The sequence below is a fragment of the Bufo gargarizans genome, chromosome 3 (genome assembly GCF_014858855.1).
Source record: "Bufo gargarizans isolate SCDJY-AF-19 chromosome 3, ASM1485885v1, whole genome shotgun sequence".
Classification (NCBI taxonomy): domain Eukaryota; kingdom Metazoa; phylum Chordata; class Amphibia; order Anura; family Bufonidae; genus Bufo; species Bufo gargarizans.
The window spans coordinates 291,578,105-291,601,417 of NC_058082.1; positions in this window are offsets into that span (position 1 = coordinate 291,578,105).

Here is a 23,313-nt window from a genome sequence, read left to right on the forward strand (position 1 = left end):
CATGGCATTGCGCATGCGCCTTAATGGCAAAGATGATTACTCCCGATAAAGTTAAAGGGGTCTATGCAGTCGTGTCATAAATATAGCTGGAATGTTGAGAAATTGTGACACCGACAACCAACATGGCTGACATAGGGGTTAGGTGGTTACCCACCGGCTTATACACTGTTCAATAGTGGGACATTTAAGAACGTCCTGTCAGTGATAAGAGTTGTCACCAAACATTCCTAGAAGTCACTGTGATAGCATAGGCTTATCCCAACTCATAAGAAATGATAAATCTACTATATGAACCCGGTCAAAAATACCCGTGTCTGGGTATTAGGAGAACAGAAAGACTTTCATTCTTCCAGGTGAAAAGGCGGCTGCATCCAAACCACTTCAAGAAACCGTTTTCAACCAAATTTTTTTGCAATTAGTCTTGATTACAGACTTCTTACCAGTTTGGATTTGAAGCTTCTATTGTCTCCATGGTTACAGACTACGAACAACCCCTGTTCCTGCCGCCATTTGTCCTCTTCGGTCCATTAGTAAGAGGTAAATGGCTGCAGGTTTGTTATCCTGTTTGTTAGGCCTTATTCACACTACAGTATTTTGCAGCAGTATTTGGGTATTGTCACACGCTATGTGTGACAATACCCAAATACTGCTGCAAAATACTGTAGTGTGAATAAGAAATTAAGCAACAGATCTGCTGATAGAGCGAAGTGGAACAATCACAGCAAAGCCTGTGGATTATTGACTTGCTGAAGATTTAATATCCTCACCATCTGTCAAGTTATGTGTGGGTTTCACTGGACACTGTCCATAACATGTGGATTAGATTTTTTTTTAAACCACTGCATTTTCCACACACAACTCTGCTGCAGACAATCCAAAGCGTTTACGTGTGGCCTTAACCTAAGTTAGCCAAAATCAAGGGCAAGAAGTTCCCGCATTGCGCCGCTGTGAGGGATGAGAATCCATTTTGTATGAGTATTTCATAAATCTTGTGCATATGTGGAAAACTAATAAGCCAGCTTCCTTATATAAGTTTCATGATGTACTGCTGGAGAAGAGAGTTATTTTCATTTTGAGTTTAGGAGTGTGCTGCTGGAGAATGCTAACATTGATTTAAAGCAGTGGTGCCCAACCATTTTTTTCATCTGAGGGCCGCACTAGACTCAGTATAAATTTCGCGGGCCGGAACCAGGTAGCTTTGCCAGAAAGAAATGCAAACGCTGTGAGGGGGCACGAATGAGCATTACTACTGTGAAGAAGGCACATATCTGGCATAACTACTGTGAGGGGGCACATATCTGGGCATAACTACTGTGAGGGGGCATGTGTGAGCATTACGTCTGTGAAGAGGGCACATATCTTGGCATAACTACTGTGAGGGGTCACATATCAGGGCATAACTACTGTGAGGAGGTGTCACCACCAGACATCTGAGAAGCTCTGACAGACGTCCTTCAGAACCTCCTCCTTGAGGTTCCTTTTGTTTTGCTTTCGTTTTCTCATCTTGTTAGCCTCTCTCAGCTGTCATGTAGTTGCACTGATTGCATCCCTTTAAATCCCTTCCCATACTGCATCACTTTGCGGTTTATACAACTTCCTGGAGTGTGTGCATGCTGGATGCTACTACTGAGTCTTCTACAGATAAGTTTTGTTCATTCATTTGTGTTTTCCTGTTTGCTGGATCCCAGGTGACCCTGACTCCCTCCGTATCAAGTGTAGGGAGCCGGTGGTCGTGTCCCCTCACTATTATAGGGTGTTCAGGTGTTATACAGTCGAGGAACGAGGATATGCGATCATCTACCATTGAGATTTTTGCATAGGCAGAGCAGTTAGGGAGAGAGCCAGGTCTGTTGCAGGGCTCTCCCTTTTGTTCCTTAGTTTTGGATCCAGTCAGTCGGATCTTCATTTTGTGTCTTCTAGTTGTCTGTACACCTTCCGTGATAGGAGGGCACAGATTAGGGCATACCTACTGTGAAGATGGCACATATCAGGGCATAACTACTGTGAAGAGGGCACATATCAGGGCATGACTACTGTGAAGAGGGCACATATCAGGGCATGACTACTGTGAGGGGGCATGAGTGAGCATTATTACTGTGAAGAGGGCACATCTGGGCATAACTACTGTGAGGGGGCACATATCTGGGCATAACTACTGTGAGGGGGACATATCAGGGTATAACTACTATGAGGAGGGCACATATCAGGGCATAACTACTGTGAGGGGGCACATATCAGGGCATAACTATTGTGAGGGGTCACGAGTGAGCATTACTACTGTGAAGAGGGCACATATCTCGCATAACTACTGTGAGGGGGCACATATCTGGGCATAACTACTGTGAGGGGGACATATCAGGGTATAACTACTATGAGGAGGGCACATATCAGGGCATAACTACTGTGAGGGGGCACATATCAGGGCATAACTATTGTGAGGGGTCACGAGTGAGCATTACTACTGTGAAGAGGGCACATATCTCGCATAACTACTGTGAGGGGGCACATATCTGGGCATAACTACTGTGAGGGGGCACATATCAGGGCATAACTATTGTGAAGAGGGCACATATCTGGACATAACTACTGTGTGGGGGCACATATCTGGGCATAACTACTGTGAGGGGGCACATATCTGGGAATAACTACTGTGAGGGGGCATGTGTGAGCATTACGTCTGAAGAGGGCTCATATCTTGGCATTATTACTGTGAGGGGGCACATATCTGGGCATAACTACTGTGAGGGGGCATGTGTGAGCAGTACGTCTGTGAAGAGGGCACATATCTTGGCATTATTACTGTGAGGGGGCATGTGTGAGCATTACTACTGTGAAGAGGGCACATATCTTGGCATTATTACTGTGAGGGGGCATGTGATGTATTCATGTGTGTAATGTATGTAGTGCAGTATGTGATGATCACACACTGGCACTACATACATTACACACATGTACAGTACAGACCAAAAGTTTGGACACACCTTCTCATTCAACGAGTGTTCTTTATGACTATGAAAATTGTAGAGTCACACTGAAGGCATCAAAACTATGAATTAACACATGTGGAATTATATACATAACAAAAAAGTGTGAAACAACTGAAAATATGTCATATTCTAGGTTCTTCAAAGTAGCCACCTTTTGCTTTGATTACTGCTTTGCACACTCTTGGCATTCTCTTGATGAGCTTCAAGAGGTAGTCACCTGAAATGGTCTTCCAACAGTCTTGAAGGAGTTCCCAGAGATGCTTAGCACTTGTTGGCCCTTTTGCCTTCACTCTGCGGTCCAGCTCACCCCAAACCATCTCGATTGGGTTCAGGTCCGGTGACTGTAGGCCAGGTCATCTGGCGCAGCACCCCATCACTCTCCTTCATGGTCAAATAGCCCTTACACAGCCTGGAGGTGTGTTTGGGATCATTGCCCTGTTGAAAATTAAATGATAGGGCAACTAAACGCAAACCAGATGGAATAGCATGCCGCTGCAAGATGCTGTGGTAGCCATGCTGGTTCAGTATGCATTCAATTTTGAATAAATCCTCAACAGTGTCACCAGAAAACCACCCCCACACCATCACACCTCCTCCTTCATGCTTCACGGTGGGAACCAGGCATGTAGAGTCCATCCGTTCACCTTTTCTGCGTCGCACAAAGACACAGTGGTTGGAACCAACGATCTCAAATTTGGACTCATCAGACCAAAGCACAGATTTCCACTGGTCTAATGTTCATTCCTTGTGTTCTTTAGCCCCAACAGGTCTCTTCTGCTTGTTGCCTGTCCTTAGCAGTAGTTTCCTAGCAGATATTCTACCATGAAGGCCTGATTCACACAGTCTCCTCTTAACAGTTGTTCTAGAGATGTGTCTGCTGCTAGAACTCTGTGTGGCATTGACCTGGTCTCTAATCTGAGTTGCTGTTAACCTGCGATTTCTGAGGCTGGTGACTCGGATGAACTTATCCTCCGCAGCAGAGGTGACTCTTGGTCTTCCTTTCCTGGGGCGGTCCGCATGTGAGCCAGTTTCTTTGTAGCGCTTGATGGTTTTTGTGACTGCACTTGGGGACACTTTCAAAGTTTTCCCAATTTTTCGGACTGACTGACCTTCATTTCTTAAAGTAATGATGGCCACTCGTTTTTCTTTACTTAGAATTTGTATTATGGCAAGAAAAAAGCAGCTAAGTCTATTCAGTAGGACTATCAGCTGTGTATCCACCTGACTTCTCCACAACGCAACTGATGGTCCCAACCCCATTTATAAGGCAAGAAATCCCACTTATTAAACCTGACAGGGCACACCTGTGAAGTGAAAACCATTTCAGGTGACTACCTCTTGAAGCTCATCAAGAGAATGCCAAGAGTGTGCAAAGCAGTAATCAAAGCAATAGGTGGCTAGTTTGAAGAACCTAGAATATGACATATTTTCACTTGTTTCACACTTTTTTGTTATGTATATAATTCCACATGTGTTAATTCATATAAATTGTATGAGACGCACAGGAGTGAATGTGACCACGGGCGGAGGTGCTCACAGTAAAGAGGATTCGCCCCTCCTCTGACAAATTGAGATACTGAGATAGACAATACTGGGCACTCTCTCTATAAGTAGAACCATGCGAAAAACAGGTATATAAGGTGATAAATTATTTATTATCATATACAATTTATATAAAGATTACATTCAATTTATTACTTAAAAATATGGATGTATAAAATATTGACTTAAAATACCCAATTAATACATATAAGACATATAAGATAGTGGAACAACCTAAAAATTAAGACCATAAATAGGCATCAGTACAACAATATATTACATATAGATATGCAAATAAATCGTAAAACTTCAATGCAACATAAGGTGTTCTCCACTCTGCAACTTATAGTAGTTAGGTCCCAATAATGGCTAGACTAGTGGAAAAATGGGAGTATTCTTGGGGTCTAATTGTATCCTCTGAATTCACTGCCCAAGTGTATCCCAATCTCTTGTTAAGGGCAAAGTTCCTGGATCTTTGAGTAGATGAATCACAGTGAGTTTTTAGAGCGGCGTCCCACTATTACTCACTGCTTGATGTCTGCTGGTGAAGCTTCTCTTCAATTTCACAGAGGCAAGTGCAGTGAATAAATTAGCAAGGAGGCGGCGCTGGGCGGGGAGATTGCAGGCACTGGCAGCATTGCTTTGCTGCCTGTGCTGTTCGCAGCGCGCCCTGCGCTGATAAAGTCCTGTTACTGTGCGGGCCGCATGACACGGCTTCGCGGGCCGTAGGTTGGGCATTACTGATTTAACTGTCACATTTAGACCCTAATTTCAATTTTCATATACGTAGTTACTAATAACATGATATTCCAGAATCAGTTACTATTAGACTGACTTACCCCATATTTAATAAGATTCAGCCCTTAGCAACCAGTCTGCATAAAACTGCAATTTCACTATTCAGTTAAGATGGCCACCACTGCCCTCACCAACCAGTAACAATAGCCCCCCAAAAGTGTCAGTAACCAGAGCCCGCCCCCAAAAGGGTTAATCTCCTGCAGCACAAAGGGGTCTTACCACATGTTGCTTTCATTTATACACCGAGCAGATGGCAGATCTCCTTTCCCTGGTCTGCGCTGCTCCAACTCTGCATTCTCCAGCTCTGCTGAGTGAGGGAGCATCTGCCAAGCGCAGGGACAGGGATAAGTGCACACAGCCAAGACACTGTTATCAGCTGCTGGGGAGGACCTGGCTTTAATAATTTACTTACAGTCCCTGGCTGTCAGTAATGTGACCCTGCACGCTGCGTGCTCCGTCTATCAACAGATAGATGGACCATGCCTAGCAACCCTATTTTAAGCACAGGTAAAAGTAGGCAGTACAGGGAACAAAACTGTGGAATTAGTGGGTAATTGAATACACAGTAAAAAGTTGAAATAGGGCCACCAAGGAGATATTAATCACCACAATCCAATACTCCCCCCCAAAAAAAATACGACAGTTATCCTTTAAGATGCTTCAGAAACTTTTTAATTATTAGAATTGTGTTAGTATAGTGTGGAAGTATTGCCTTTTATGAATAACGAATCAAATCACTAGTTTCGATTTCCACTCCCTTGGTGGTATGCCAGATTTGTCCATGAGTATCTGTAGTGTTATAAAGATGTATACTTGTGTTGAATAAAGTAGAGAGAGAGAATCTGATTCAGCAGTGTGTCTGTGTCAGCTCTCTGAGTGCTCATAAGGACACTACAATTGGACCCTGACAATCATAGAGAAGGGGGTTTTGCCCCAACAAAACTTGGCGCCCAACATGGGGCTCGACTAAAGGACACTTCATTGATCTCCCGACAACTTGGATAACCCGGACTGGGACGGACAGATATAAAAAACAGCATTACAAGGTAAGAGACTTTATCTTACATTATATCTGTTCCTCCCTAACTGGTTTTCTGGTTCGAGGGATTGTTGAAGGAACGTACGTATAAAGTCCTTTTCCCAGAGGAAGTATTATGTCTCTTAATAGCGATACTGGCCCTGCCTGAGACAGAACCATCAGAATTAACCCTTGTAGACCAGGCTGTTCTTGAGGTGGTGCAGAAGGATTTGTGGGCAACATCAAAAACAGATGGCCACTGTGCATCTTAAGCAAGGATGTCAACCCCTTCAAGTGAAGCAGTACCCCCTCAGTCATGCCCAGGAGATAGCAGTGGCCAGTCAAATTGATGATTTCCTCCAAGCCGGTGTATTGATAAAAACAGTATCTCCCGCTAATACCCCGCTGTTTCCAATAAAGAAGAAACCAGTTAAGGGACAGCCTGTCAGTTACAGGATTGTTCATGATCTTAGAGAAGTTAACAAGGTGACAGTTTTACAAACTCCAATAGTTCCAAACCCACATACCTTACTGTCACAAGTTCCATCCACTGCTATGTGTTTCACAGTGATAGATCTGGCAAATGCTTTCTTTAGTGTCCCGTTGCACCAAGACTGTCAGTATCTGTTTGCCTTTACATTTAAGGGTAACCAGTATACTTGGACTGTCCTGCCTCAGGGAGCTCAGAACTCCCCAACCATGTATACACAGGCTCTGCAATCTGTCCTTACAAACTGGGCACCGCCCGGCTCAGTAGTCCTGTTACAATACGTGGATGATTTGCTCATGTGTGCTGAAACCAATGAAATTTGCTGTGTAGCAACTATATCTCTTTAAATTTTCCTACATCAAAACGGGTGTAGTCTCAAAACAGAAGCGGCAGTTTTGTAAAAACAAGGTTGTATTTGTAGGACACTGTCTCTCCCATGGAGCTCGCCACCTAACCCCAGAAAGAAAGGAGGCTGCTCAAAGGATACAAGTGCCCAAAGGAGCACAAAGCCTAAGGGTGTTTTGGGGGCTGGTGTCATACTGTCACCCCTGAATTAGACATGCCTCTGTATGATTGTCTGTCATCTGACCCATTTCATCTGACAGAAGAGGCAGTGAATAATTTCCATACATTGAAGCTGTGCATAACCTCGGCCCCAGCCCTGGGTATTCCAAAATATGACAAGGAATTTCAGTTGTTCTGCTCAGAAATGCAGGGTCACAGCACAGCTGTACTGACTCAGAAACATGGTGACTGCCAGCGGCCATTGGCTTACTTTTCAGCCAGATTAGACCCTGTCGCCAGAGGCGCCCCTTCCTGTGTCAGGGCAGTAGCGGCAGTGCAGGCAATGATAGAAAAAGCCTCTGAAATTGTGTTAGACTACCCTGTGATTGTACAAACACCCCATGACATACAGGGCATATTAACACAGGTTCAACCTATGCATATTTCTATGGCTAGGCAACTTAGACACCAGTATGCACTCCTCATGCCCGCTAACATTTATTTTAAAAGATGTACTACTCTGAATCCTGCTACTTTGTTACCAATCACAGATCAAGAAATGGGGGAAGGGGCATAGAAGGTACAGGCAGCCAACTAAATGACATGATGGAACACGATCCCCATGACAGTGTACAATTAATGCAACAAGAAACGTCAGGATTTAATCATGTACATGAAAACCCCCTTGATAACTATAATTTTGAGTATTTTGTAGATTCATGGGAGAGGATGGCCGGTTCCACACTGAATATGCAGTGGTCACACAGCATGCGGTAGGGATAGCTGAACCACTCCCACCTCACATGTCAGCGCAAGAGGCGGAGCTGAAGGCACTCACTAAGGCTTGGGAATTGGCCAAGGGAAAGAAGCTGAACATCTACACGGACTCAAGGTATGCTTTTGGTATTGCACATGACTATGTACCCATATGGCAGGCTAAAGACTTTCTAACATCAGCAGGCCAGCCAATAAAAATAAAGACTCTGTACTTGAACTTATGAACTCTCTGTTATTACCAGAAGAGGTTGCTATTATTAAGGTAAAGGCTCATACAAGATGTACCACAGTGGAAGGAAAAGGCAATGATCGAGCAGACAAGGCAGCCAAACAAGCTGCACGCCAGCCACTAAATACTGATGCCACCCCGGTGAGAGCCTTGAGACCTGAGGACATTTCTGTAAGTACATTTCAAAGAATGCACGAACAAGCCCCTCCTAAGGAAGAACTTTAGGCAAAACAAGGGGACAAACCTGATGAACATGGAATTTGGAGAAACAAGGACAAAATTTGTCTACCACGCCCTCTATACCCAGCTATGGCTCAGGAGGCCACAGGCCCAGTTACCTATCAAAATTTGCCATGGAAAATGTGGTGAATGCAGGGTGGATTGCTCCAGGATTTTGTACAGTAGCCGCTCGGTTTGTACAAAGATGTATGGTCTGTGCATTGAACAATCCTGGTCAAGTGGTGAAGACTTCAAGCAAGCACACCCCCAGGTCACCTTACCTGTTCCAGAGACTGCAGATAGACTATATACAACTGCCTAAGGTAGGAGTATATGAATTTGTCCTTGTGTGTGTTGATCTGTTTTCAGGGTGGCCGGAAGCCTTCTCAGTAGCAAAGGCAAATGCAAAGAACACAGCAAAGAAGCTGGTCAGTGAACTGGTGTGCGGGTATGGTGTCCCTGAAGTTATTGAATCAGACAGGGGTTCCCACTTCACAGGAGAAGTAATGAGGGAAGTGATTCAGGCTTTAGGGGTCACCCAAGCTTTCCATACAGCATACCATCCCCAAAGCAGCGGCCGCATCGAGCGCCTGAATGGCATGCTCAAATTGAAAATTCAGAAAGCCATGCAGGAAACTCAGCGGCCTTGGCCAAAGTGTTTGCCTTTAGCCTTATACTGAGTCAGGACCACTCCAAACAGAAAGACAGGATTATCCCCATTGGAGATTCTGTTTGGAAGAGCCCCCAGATAAGGATTGTATTTTCCACAACAGTTGCAAATGAACACTGATAGCCTAATGACTACTCATACAGCAGTAAAGATTGAAGGAAAGCCCAACTGGATACACGTTTCTCACTGCAAGAAAGTTCCGACGCCCAAGGATGATGATCCTCCTGCTGATGGCCGCCCTTATCCTGGGAACAATGGTCCTGTACCAACTGGCAACAAAACTAGACATATTAGGTATCACCGCGTCCGTAACGACCGGCTCTATAAATATATCACATGATCCACCCCAACTGATAAACACCATAAAAAAATAAAAATAAAAACTGTCAAAAAAAGCCATTTTTGTCACCTTGCATCAAAAAAAGTGCAACACCGAGCGATCAAAAAGGCGTATTTCAAACAAAATAGTACCAATAAATATGCTATTTTTGTGTTAAGGTGAAATAAATAAAGTGTACATATTAGGTATCGCCTGGTCCGTAACAACATGCTCGATAAAAATATCACATAACCTAACCGCTCAGGTGAACACCGTAAAAAATTTTTAAAACAGTGCCAAAAAACACATTTTTGTCACCTTACATCACAAAAAGTGCAACACCAAGCGATCAAAAATAGTCCCCCAAAATAGTACCAATCAAACTGTCACATCCCGCAAAAAAGGAGACTCTACCTAAGACAATCGGTCAAAAAATAAAAAAGCTATGGCTCTTAGACTATGGAGACGCTAAAACATCATTTTTTTTGTTTCAAAAATGCTATTATTGTGTAAAACTTAAATAAATAAGAAAAAGTATACATATTAGGTATTGCCACGTCTGTAACAATCTGCTCTAGAAAACTGTCACATGACCTAACCCCCTCAGATAAACGCTGTAAAAATAAATAAAAACTGTTCCAAAACAACCAATGTTTTGGTCACCTTGCCCCTAGAGTGTGAAGGAGAGGGACACAATGAGGGAAAGACAATTTCCTCCATTGATATGGACGTTAGAGACCACCTTCGGGAGAAAGGAAGGAACGGGCCAGAGAACAGCTTTATCTTTTTGAAGAACCAGTCAGGGTTCTCTGCAAGAGAGCGCCGCCATCTCAGACACCCATCTGATGGATGTGATAGCCACAAAAAAAACTACCTCCCAGGACAGGAGTCGTTGTTGAATCTCCCAACTAGGCTCAAAGGGAGAAGTTTGGAGCGCTGAAAGGACTAAATTCAGATCCCAAGGTGGTAAAGGAGGACTGTACGGAGGAGCCGTATGTGCCACTCCCTGAAGGAAGGTTTTTATGGGCCCCAGGGGAGCCAGAGGGCGCTGGAAAAAGGTAGAAAGTGCCGACACCTGACCTTTCAAGGAGCTAAGGGCTAACCAAGGTCCAATCCTGATTGTAGAAAGGATAGGGTCATGGGGAGAGAAAAACGAAGTGTAGAAATGTTCCGGACTTCACAGAAGCCCAGGAAGGACCTCCAGGTCCTGTAATGGATCCTGAACGATGCAGGCTTCCTGGCCTGAATCATAGTGCGGATGACGTCCGCCGAAAAGACTCTTTGCGTCAGAATGGCGGTTTCAATAGCCACGCCGTCAAAAAAAACCAACTTAAATGCTGATAGCATACCGGACCCTGCGAAAGAAGGTAATCTCCGAGTGGCAGTGACCAAGGAACGTCTCCGAGAAGTAGAACGATGTTGGCGTACCACGCGCAACGGGCCTATCCGGAGCGACTAGGATTGTCGGAATGCCCTCCATCCTGATCTTCCGTAGAACCCTGGGTAGGAGGGGAAAGGGGGTGAAACACGTAAAGGAGGGAGAACCCTTGCCAAGGGGAGATCAGGGCGTCCACGCCGCACGCTTCCGGATCCCTTGCTCGGGAGAGAAAAGTGGGAAGCTTTCGATTGAGTCTCGAGGCCATCAACTCCACCCAACGCAGCCAGATCGCTTTGAACACCTCCAGGTGCAGGAACCACTCGTCCGGATCTATCATCGTCCTGCTGAGGAAGTCTGCAGTCCAGTTCTCCACACCTGGGATGTAGATTGCTGAAATTGCCGGTACATGGGTCTCCTCCCACCATAAGATCTGGGCAGATTCCTGCATTACCGCAGAGCTGCGCGTTCCCCCTTGGTGGTTCATGTCCAGTATGTAATGGCTACGCCAGGATCCTCGTACCGTAGGAGCCGCGACATGCCCCGCCATGCAAAACTGAGGAGGAGGCTTGAGGATATCCAGTGGAAGCCATGTACCATACTGCCCCAGGGAAGTAGAGCTTATCTTAAACACTCCACCTGATATGGGCATTAAATAGGAACAACCGCCAAAGCCAGTGTCAGGGTAGAACCCCTACTTGATGAGGGCTGCCCCACTGCAGCGACCACGAACGCTAGGACTAGCATAATATCTTCACCTGCGAAGAACACACTGCTGTAGCTAGACCAGAATGCCAGCATAACCACTTTCCACATCAGAAATGGTTGACTGTCAGTGAAACACTCGACTCCTGGAACGTAATCACAATATTATGTGCCATGGTGTACGCACTACATATTGTTGAGGACACATACTGGAACAGTGGAGGACCATGGAGAAGGGGGACACTAGGACACAAGTGTTGCTGGGTAACCCCCTGAGAGGAGAGAGGTTGTCATATTAATGCCCCAAACCAGCTCAGAAGGAAAAGATACAACGTGGAAACAACCACAGTATCGACTGGAGGCACCCATACACCACTAGATGAAGAGTACAGGGCACCAGCATGTATGGATACTTGCTACGCCTCACTTGTAGAAGAAGTTAAGGCATCTAGGCGTAGTTGAAGTGCAGCATTCAAGATGTGTACTCATTCCCCACGTTAGCGGATCACTAGTGGAAGGGGGCAATGTACCCGGAAGCATAGTGATGGCCATGCGACTGATGAAAAAGTACCTAGTGGTAGGGCAATACTCCGCTGAAGGAAGGGGTAGTGCGACAGTCAGAACCAAGTCCAACGGTAGTGTAATTATCCCACCAATGGAAGGGGGTAATGCCTACGGCAAGCACTGCATGGTAATGCATTAATGCCTACAGCAGGAATTAAATCCAATGGTAGAGAGAATACGCTGCTTATGGAAGGGGTAAGGCAAATGGAGAGTCCTATACCTAGTGGGAGTGCCATTGCTCCACCTACCTAAGCATACGGTAAACACTGGGGGGGGGGGGGGGGCTTGGCCAGAAGCTGCTATGAGCGGACGCATTGAGTTGAGCTCCGGACCCGAGCCCTAACTTCTTAATAATCCTGAAATTTACCGAACGCAAACATTTCATCCAGGACAAGCAGAAGATCGGGAAGACCCCAAGGAAATAATATGTCCCGAAACAGACCGCTATCAGCAGCAGAAAATCTCCGGGAATTTGCTCGTACTGAAGACCAAGATAGCGCCGACTCATGTTCCCGCTCTCCAACCCCGACCACTGAGGATGATTTTGAACATTGCGAAGAGGGGACATCGGGGACTGAGCTATCATTAAAACAGGTCACAGACCAATTATTACAGGCAATTGCTATCTGCCGCTCTGGTGGGCAAGTTGGAGAAGGTGAAGGTCAACATTGGCCTACTGCATCACGATATGCAGAACATACGGTAACGCATTAAAGAAACCGAAACCAGAATATCGGCAGTGGAAGACTGCGTAACACCTCTTTGAGAGAAAATACAAGCGCTGGAAAAGAAGGTCACATTTTGGCAACAAAAGTGTGATGATTACGAGAACCGCACACAAAAAATAATTTGCGCATCATTGGGCTGCCAGAGAGAACTGAAGGTAATAACCTTTGCGCATTTATTACCACCTGGCTCAGAAATACCTTTATGGAAGCCACGTTCTCATCGGCCTTTATCATTGAGCGAGCTCACCGTGTTCCATCTAGACCTCTCCCACCGGGGGCGCCTCCTAGGCTATTGCTGGTGAGACTGCTGAATTCTACTGACAGGGATCATGTGCTACAGTTGGCGCGCAACAAGCAAGAGCTGCGATATGACAACGCTACCGTCATGATTTTCCCAGATTTCTCAGCTGAATTACAAAAGCGCAGGTCCACCTTCACTATCGTGAAAAAAAGGCTAAGAGAAATGAACTTACCATACTCCATGGCATAGCCAGCCAGATTGAGGGTAGTTGGAGAAACCAGCCGCTTCTTTAACACTCCGGAGGACGCCATCAGCTGGTTGGACGGCAAGAATAGGCAAGCAAGACCACAGAGAGAAGCCAACCCTTGATGATTCCCAAGTAGCTGAAGAAAAGGGAAAACTAGCCATAAGATACGCAGACCTCGACCTGCGCTCACCTTGATTGAGTAATCATATTAATGTGATTTACTTGTTTTCTCCTCTCAGCTTTCCTCTCTTTCTCCTTTGTACGTTTTCCCATTTAATTTTCTTCCCTCCCTTACTATTTGTATATTTTCCATAATGTGCAAAGTATTAGTCTAATGCGTAATTTGGGAATAATCACAGTTTGATATGAGCCAGAAGGTTCTAGAGATACTAGTGATGGTTTAACGCAATAATCTCTGGTATGACATAGGACTAATTTTAGATCCTATTTTGCTAAGATAAGGAGAGTCAATATTATACCTCTGTGAAATCATTATGTTGAGGTTACAGTCCTGGATGTAAGAGGTTAGGGCTGGGGCCCTATTTCCCTTTTTATCTTTTTCTACTTTATATATGTTTAAACTTAATTAGTGCAACTGGTGAGTTTAATAATCGCACACCCCGTATCTACAAGTGCCACATGATTCACCATGTGTTCTCACCGCAGACAGTGCGGGAATATCAGAAGTCTTACTAATGACTCCGTAAAGTTGTGTAATAACTACAACATGTTATGTTTTAATGTTCAGCTGTTTTATGTTATAGACCGTGTTCATGACACCAGATCTAGGATGAGATATCGAAACTACTACTCAGTCCTAATAGAATGGCGGGAACTGCTGGGCGTGAGACTAGAGAGTAAATACAATAGTCTTATTAAGACAATATGGCAGAGATACGGACAGCCTGACTTTTTTGTTCCATAACCCTCAGGATCATTTAAGAAATTCAAAATGACTGTCTTACTGCATCGCACCTCAGCAGCGATGGCGCGCTGTGAGAGACGCTGCTTATGCAGTTCAACAACCCGACCACGTTCAAAAAGGAGAGGTTTTTTGCCTTTGCCATCACAACGTGTGACTACCTGACAGAAAATGACAATGAATCCACATCTTTGCACAGATTTGGCCTTTTAAAGGCATGTAGTCCTAAAATTTTGATCAGCTGAAAAACAGCCTGTTTATTCGCTGTTTTCATTAAATTGAATGCTCAAGAAATGTTTTGTCTCACTCCCATTTCTTCTTGTTGCATGTTGAAGCTCTACTTGGAACCTTAAGATCCAGCCATGCTAAATATGAATTTTTGCCATTTTTCAAGTGGTCTTAAACTTTTGATCAGGACTGTATGTCTAGGGGAGTGTCTTTGCTGGTACACAAATCACTTAGATACTTAGATGGGAAGTAGAAGCATATCAGGTGGATCCTTCTGGGAGATTTGTGTTTGTGGCAGCATACATAGATTGCATCATGTATGTGATTCTAGGTGTGTATATACCCCCCCCCCCCCCCCCCCATCCCTCCAGATTATGCATCAAGCAATTAGTTTCGCAGCATCTTACCCTCAAGCTAAGATAATATGTCTGGGAGACTTTAATATGATGACGCACCTAGCGACATTAATGGAGGAAGTGGGTTGGGTAGACCTGTGGTGTCTGAAACACCCTGACATTAGACACTACTCGTGCCACTCAACTAGCCATAATACCCTATCCCGCATAGATTACGCTTTTGGGAATCCAATTGTGTGTTCAGTAGGTTATCATATTGAATATGGTCCGAGAGGAATCTCTGATCACTCACCTTTACATTTAGAATTGCAAGCAAATAGGAGTGGGAACAGACACTCTATGAGAATCCATCCCTTTTGGCTATCACTGTTTGAGCCTTTGGATCATATTCCTGATCAGTTATCAGAATTTATGTCAAACCATGACAATATGGAAGAATAATCGTTAATATGGAAGACCATGAAGGCGTATTTAAGGGGATGTCTGAGATCCTCGATCTCTTTTATTAAAAGATCTGCAGCTAGACAAGAAGAGGAATTGGCGATGGAGTGCTCCAGACTAGAGAGAGTTTATATAGCAAACCCTAACAATCAGAATAGAGAAGAACGGCTGTTAAAAGGTAGACAATATCTCCTTCTCAAAGAGAAAGCCCAACGTAAGATGTTTTTCACAAAACAGTCTCACTTTGAATTGGGTAATTAATCCAGTAAATTACTTGCTTATATACCTATACCGTAGTAAGGCAAAATCAGATGTCTCCCACAGTTCTGTGTATTAAAAATGCAGATAATCGAATGTTGCTGGAGCCAGAAACTATAACTAGAAGGTTTCAGGAATATTATAAGGAACTATAGGAGACTAAAGTAGATTACAGGATGGAAGAAGCAATTAATTATCTTAATGAGTTAGACTTCCCCAGACTGATGCAAGAAGCAGTAGACCTTCCAGATGCTCCTATAACAGCTTTGGAGCTAACGGAAGCAATAGCACAATTAGCCAAAGGGAAATCTCCTGGACCTGAATTATTGCCCCTGGAAGTATATATTAAATATGCCAAGCACATAAACCCATTATTACTTCATATGTACAAAGACGCTTTTATTAAGGGGTCCCTGCCTTCGTCCCTATATGATGCCACAATTGTAGTGCTACTTAAACCGGGCAAGGATCGAGCCGACTGCGGATCGTATAGACCAATATCCTTGTTAAATATTGACTATAAAATTCTAGCAAAAATTCTGCCAGTAAGATTGGGGAGAGTTGTCAGCATGTTGATTCATCCTGATCAATCTGGATTCTTGGCTGGAAGAGCTACCACTGATAACATCAGGAGGGTACAAGTGGTGACTCAAACAATATACTAGTGAATGGGTCAGTGTCCAAAAGTTTTGATTTAAGACATGGCACTCGCCAGGGGTGCCCTTTATCCCCATTGCTCTTTGCACTTGCCATAGAGCCCTTAGATATATACGCATTAGGGAAGATGTGCAATTTAAAGGTGTGTGTATAGGAGAACTAGAAGATAGAGTGGGCTTATGTGCTGATGACATGGTGTTATTTATGTCTAAAGTGGAGACCACACTTCCCAGAGCTATATCCCTAATTGAGACGTTTGGCCACTATTCAGGCCTCCGGATTAATTGGTCCAAATCAACCATATGCCCCCTTTATACGCCGGATGTAGATTTTCCTCATGGAGGATTACCCATTGTCTCTAGCTATAAGTATCTAGGGTATCTATATTACTAAAGACGCTGAGTCTTTCTACGCTCTAAATAATCAACCTCTACTAGAATATTGTAAGGATAAATATAAAGCATGGAGTGGGTTACCACTTTCGGTATTTGGACGAATTAATTTGATAAAACTGATTGTTTTACCCAAATGCTTATATGTACTGCAACACGCGCCCTATGTAGTACCTAAGATGTTCTTCCAGAAACTCCCTTCCTTAATGTCACCATTTATATGGGGGCCGAACAGACCGAAATGATGTCACTACTTTGAGTCGGCCCAGAAGTACTGGAGGGATGTCTTTACCGAACGTTTATTTATACTATCTGGCAGGTCAATTGAGGAATATACAATCATGGATTTCGTCCGACAACCATCTAACCAGACAGGAGAGACATCTTGCCACGTACCTAAATCTTAATACCTTATGGCCGGTTCTGGAACAACCGAAGTGATTTCCCCGGAAATTACTTCCTATTCATAGAGTAGCTATACAGGTTTGGTCAGCATGTAAACATATGCATGAGGTGCAGAATAATATTATAGATACCCCCTTATGGTATAATCCTATCCTCCTTACTATCTCTATCAGATAAGGGGATTTATATAGTAACAACATATATTCAATGATTTTGACTCTGAGTCGCAGGCACGAGTTGCCTAGAACAGCGTTTTATAAATTCTTGCAACACAGTCATGCTGTGCAAACTCACTTTTGTAATATCCTGGTTCTTGTATCCAACTTTCCCATGATAGGAATTATTCGCTCTCAGGGCCCAAGAGGTTTCATTTCTGCACTATATACCGATCTCTTGAGTACTAACTTGAAAGGAATTCCGATCTTAGCAGTAACTAAATGGCAGACTTTGATTCCTGATCTGTCAGAAGATGACATAGTGGATGTCTTAGAATCTCCAACACTGGTATCCCCTGCTATAAACAACAAATTTATACAATTTGTATGATACATCAGAGTTACCTATCCCCAGTTAGATTATGTAAAATGGGCAGGCTAACTCATTCTAGGTGCCATAGGTGTGCGATGGATAACGCTGATTTCTGGCATCTCGTTTGGGCATGCTCATATGTACAAAAATTCTGGAAAGATGTGATTGCCTTGCTTTCAAGCTTATTAAATTGTACGCTCCAGTTTCATCCTAAAGTATGCCTCTTCGGTATTGTTGATGAGGCATCTTTCTCTCATCATACTAGAGTGTTCTTGAGAGAAATGTTATTTTTTAGCACGCAAAGCAATAACCATCAGATGGATGGGAGATTGGATGGGAGATTGGCCACCCTCCCTGTCACAATGGAGGTTAGTCAATACTATTATCCCATATGAGAACATAGTGTATAAAAATAGAAAATGTACACTTAAATTCCAAAAGGTATGGGGTACATGGTGTTCCTCTACACAAACATTATATTCTGCTCAGCGGCTAATGGATGCTCTACACACAGAGCTTACTAGAAATACGTAATGTACTGAGTATAATGATAAATAAGAGTCTATTATGACATGTTTGAAAACATCTTTATTGTCATTGATGTAATGCATTGAAACAGTGCTGTATTTGTTTTTGTTATGTACTGCAGTATTATACACGGATACAATGTAATGTACCCGATCTCAATGGTTCAATAAAAACGAATAAAAATAAATAAAAAAAACACTGAAACCGTTGATAATGCCATAACTCCACCTATGGAAGAGGCTAATGCATATGGTAAGTACTGTCCCCAGTAGAAAAGCAATTCCGCTGGAGGGAGGTAATGTCTAAGGGAAGTACTGCATCCAGTAGTAGTGCAAATACTCCACCTAAGGAAGGGGGTAATGCATACGACAAGTACTGCTGTCTACCTTGGACGCAACCTTGGAAGATCGCACTGGAATCACGGCAGAGACCGAACAACTGATCCCCCCTCAGACCGAACCTCTCCAGGGAGGGAGGGTGCGTCTGAGCGCGACCCTAGGGAGGAAGGGTGGGGGTGCGGAGGTGGAATATATACTGCTCTGGCCCGCTATGTGCAATTCTACCTCTCAGGATCTCGCCCATGACAGTTGGAGGCTGCACCGGTGGGATTTATCAACCAAACTACCCGGGGGTAGAATGGGAACTTCTAGAGGCTCACTCACCGGATTGCGCAGGCGGTGCTACATCAACCAAACGACCCCGGAGGGTGGATTAGGAAGGTCCGGAGATCCACCATGGGATTGCGCAGGCGGTGCTTATCAAACAAACGACCCTGGAGGGCGATTAGGAAGGTCCATATGTCCACCATTGGATTGCGCAGGTGGTGCTTATCAACCAAACGACCCCGGAGGGTGATTGGGAAGGTCTGGATGTCCTCCATTGGATTGCACAGGCAGCGCTTTATCAACCAAAACGACCCTGGAGGGCGATTGGAAAGGTCCGGATGTCCTCCATTGGATTGCACAGGCAGCGCTTTATCAACCAAAACGACCCTGGAGGGTGATTGGAAAGGTCCGGATGTCCACTATTGGATTGCGCAGGCAGCGCTTTATCAACCAAAACGACCCCGGAGGGTGATTGGGAAGCTGAAGGGTCCTCCTCTGTCCGTGATAGGACACGGGCCCAGTCTGACACAGACAGGGCGGTCCTGTGGTGATGAGGACTGTGGGGCAGGAACCAAATGGACTTTAAATAAAAAGCTGGGATGCCCAGCCTCAATTGGACAAGAGGCAGAGAAGGTAAATTCCTCAACATTAAAGCCCATTGCACTGCAGATAGAAAGCCATTTAAATCCTGTGCCAGCCTCAAGAGATGGCTGGCCAGGAAGGGTTAACTGCCTTGAGAAACGAGGGCGGGGCTCTGTGAGCTACTGGGGGAAGGGAAAGCAAGGTGGGAAGAATTCGCGCCAGACCGCTCCCCTCCCCAGGGATGAAAGTTGCAGCCTAGTAGGCCGCAAAGCCGGGGCCTAAAGTTATGGGACACAGCCGACTGGAATGTACTGCCGGTTGGATGGAGCACAGAGGGGCCTGTAGTGCCATGAGAAATGCGCCCGCCGGCCGGGGGAGAACGCCGCGCGGGCTGGAGTGAAGCCGGGGCCTAAATTTATCGGTGCCCGGACACAGTGCTGGCGTTACCCTTCTGGAGCGGTGCGACCCGCTCCCAAGGGTGGATTATGGTGCTGGGGAGCGGGAAGCCTCCTCCGCTCCCCTCCCTGTATCCGGACCACAGCGGTGCGCACAGCCGCCCGCTGTGTCTAACAGTGCCTGCGGGAGACATGGCCATTAACCCCCTATGTGCCCGTGTACCGTCGGCACAGAGGGGGAGGGAATGGAATGCCAACAGAGGAAACTGGGCTAGGATAAATGAAGCCAGGTGTCTGGCCATGGAGGGAGGGGGAAGAGGGAGCCCGGTGCTTGGCCAAATAGGAAGGGAGGGAGGGAGAGGGTAAACATACTCACCTAGTCCCTTGTACTCACCTTATCTTCCTCCTCTTCACTTCACCCTAATTGGGCCCATAAGGTCATCTTTTCCAGCAGGGTCACACCCTCAGCAGCTGGCACCGGAGTGGCAGGAGTCTGGTATGGCGGGAGGGTCTTCTCTTTGTCGGACCTAGGTGACCCATTGGCTGGTGGGATGCAGGGGAGCTGGGCTGCCCTGGTCCACCTTATCTTCTTGTGAGGGAGGAGGCAGTGTGGCAGACCAGCACTGGCATGCTCCCCCGGGAGAACAGGGAGGCTGGGCGACCACTGTTTCCCATCTGAAAGAAGAGAAAAAAATAAACTAAAATAAAAAATCTTCAAGGAAGCCACCCTGCAGAGCAGGGAGGTCTTGCCTCCTATTGACACTAGAAAAAACTGAAGCTCCTTCTCCAGGGTGGAGCGTGGAGGGGGTATAGCTGCAGTGGGAGGGGTTAACAACTTCTGCCTAGTGTCAACGCCTCCTAGAGGACATAGCTATACCCACGGTTTGTGTGTCCACCAATGAATATAGGAGAGAAAGTAGACACATTTGATATCATTGCGTCCGTAAAAACCTGCTCTATAAAAATAGCACATGATCTAACCTGTCAAAAAAATAAAAAAAACGGTGCCAAAACAGCTATTTTTGGGTTACCTTGCCTCACAAAAAACGTAATATAGAGCAATTAAAAATCATATGTACCCCAAAATACTACTAATAAAACTGGCACCTTATCCCCTAGTTTCCAAAATGGGGTCACTTTTTGGGAGTTTCTACTGTGAGGGTGCATCAGAGGGGCTTTAAATGGAACATGGCATCTAAAAACCAGTTCAGCAAAATCTGCCTTCTTCTGCACCATGCCGTGTGCCCTTACATCAGTTTACGACCACATGAGTGGTGTTTCTGTAAACCACGGAATCAGGGTAATAAATATTGAGTTTTGTTTGGCTGTTAACCCTCAATGTGTTAAAGACAAAAATTTATTAAAATAGAAAATCTGCCAAAAAAGTTAAATTTAGAAATGTAATCTCCATTTTCCTTTAATTCTTGTGGAACAGCTAAAGGGTTAAAATCAGTTTTGAGTAACTTGAGGGGTGTAGTTTCTACAATGGGGTCATTTATGGGGGGTTTCCACTAGGTAAGCCCCGCAAAGTGACTTCATACCTGAACTGGTACTTAAAGTGGGTTTTGGAAATTTTCCTAAAAATTAAAAAAATTGCTTCTAAACTTCTAAGCCTTCTAACGTCCTAAAAAAATAAAATATTTACAAAATGATGCTAACAAAGTAGACATATGGGGAATGTTAAGTAATAAATATTTTATGAGGTATCACTTAGTTTTAAAAGCAGAGAAATGGAAATTTGGAAAATTGTGAATTTTTCAAAATTTTTGGTAAATTTGGGATTTTTTCATAAATAAAGGTGAAATATATTGACTCAAATTTATGACTGTCATGAAGTACAATGTGTCACGAGAAAACAATCTTAGAATGGATTTGATAAATAAAAGTGTTCCAAAGCTTTTACCACATAAAGTGACGCATGTCATATTTGTAAATTTTGACCTGGACACTGGGGCATCAATGACCCTTGGTCATGAAAGGGTTAAGGACCAATAATATTTTCCCTCTGTGTTCCAGCAGTCATAGCTTTTACATTTTTTCTTCTACATTTTTATTTTATTTTGCGGGATTAGTTGTATATTTTTTTTTTAGGAACCATTTTGGGGTATATACAGGTAAAATTTTAAAAATTTGAATATCGTGCAAAATTAATTTATTTCAGCAATGCAACTTAAAAGGTGAAAATAACATATGAGATACTCATTACATGCAAAGCGAGATATTTCAAGCTTTTATTTGTTATAATTTGGATAAATATGGCTTACAGCTTATGAAACCCCAAAGTCTCAATTTTGAGGTACCCTTTGCTCAGGGGTATGGATTAATTGGCTGACTAGAGTGTGACACTGAGCCTAGAATATTGAACCTTTTCACAAAATTTGAATTTTAAGCTGCATTAATGCAGTTCCTTTCAATTTGCATTACTGAAATAAATGGACTTTTGCACCATATTCAAATTTTTCGAGTTTCACCTGTATAGTGTATTAAATACCGTAACTTATTTTATTTTTAGGAGGAAAGAAAATAATTTTGTGTTTACTGCGTGGTAAAAATCTGCAACCGCTCCCTCTCCTCCTCCAGACTGAAGGGGAGGGAGACGGCTGCCTTGACTGCTCATATCTCTGGTTTGGTACCAGCTACAGATATGGGCTTTGTATTGTTTGAAAGCTGGCATTCCAGCTGATAATGACAGCATCATCTTCAGCATATGGGAAAATACCACTGTTAGAAATCGGGATGCAGTGAATGCAGCTGAAAGTGAAAGTAAAAGCAGGTTTTACCCGTGATTATTCCCGACTCAGTTTCTAACAGTGATATCTACTTTAGTTTGGACTAAAGCTGGAATACCAGCTTTCTAACAAGACCAGTTCCATGCTTCTAGCTGCTACCATTCAGGAGATATCAGCACTTAAAGCAGCCCTCCCCCCTCCACTTCTGCACGAGCCCGGCTGGGGCAGAACATTTAAGTATTTTTCCCACAGCTGGAGCTGAACTCCAGAAGAACAGTTAGGCGGTTAAAGGGGTTTTCTGGTTCTCTCATATTTATGACCCATCATTAGGATAGGTCATTAATATCAAATCGGTGAGGGTCCAACTCCCAGTACCCTGCTGATCAGAGAGACCACAGTGCTCCACTGTAATTACACTGCTCCACCAGGGCAATGTTGACAGTGAGCAGGTAAACAGTGAAGCGAATAGAGCGCTCACAGGAGAGCGGAGATCTCTTCGAACAGCTAATGAGCGGGGTACCGGGAGTTGGAGCCCCACTATCCTGAGGATAGGTCATCAATGAAAAAAATTAAAAGGATAACCTCTTTAATGTGTCAGTCTAGTTGCTGTCTGTTAAATCAAAGAATCTGGATGGGAACATTCATGTGAAATTAGCCTTAGCATTGTACAAGTCCAATAAACTACAATGGAGCGCCCAGCATGTGTAAGCAGCCTTCCTTCCTGAGGGAACCCGCACTCGAGTCTGGGTGGATGTACATAAGATCTGCACTACGGTTTTGCCGCAGATTTCCCTTTATTTGAAAAGGGTGAAATCTGCAAACATAATTGACATGCTGCAGATTTGGAAATCAGAACAGCTAGTCAATTTCCGAA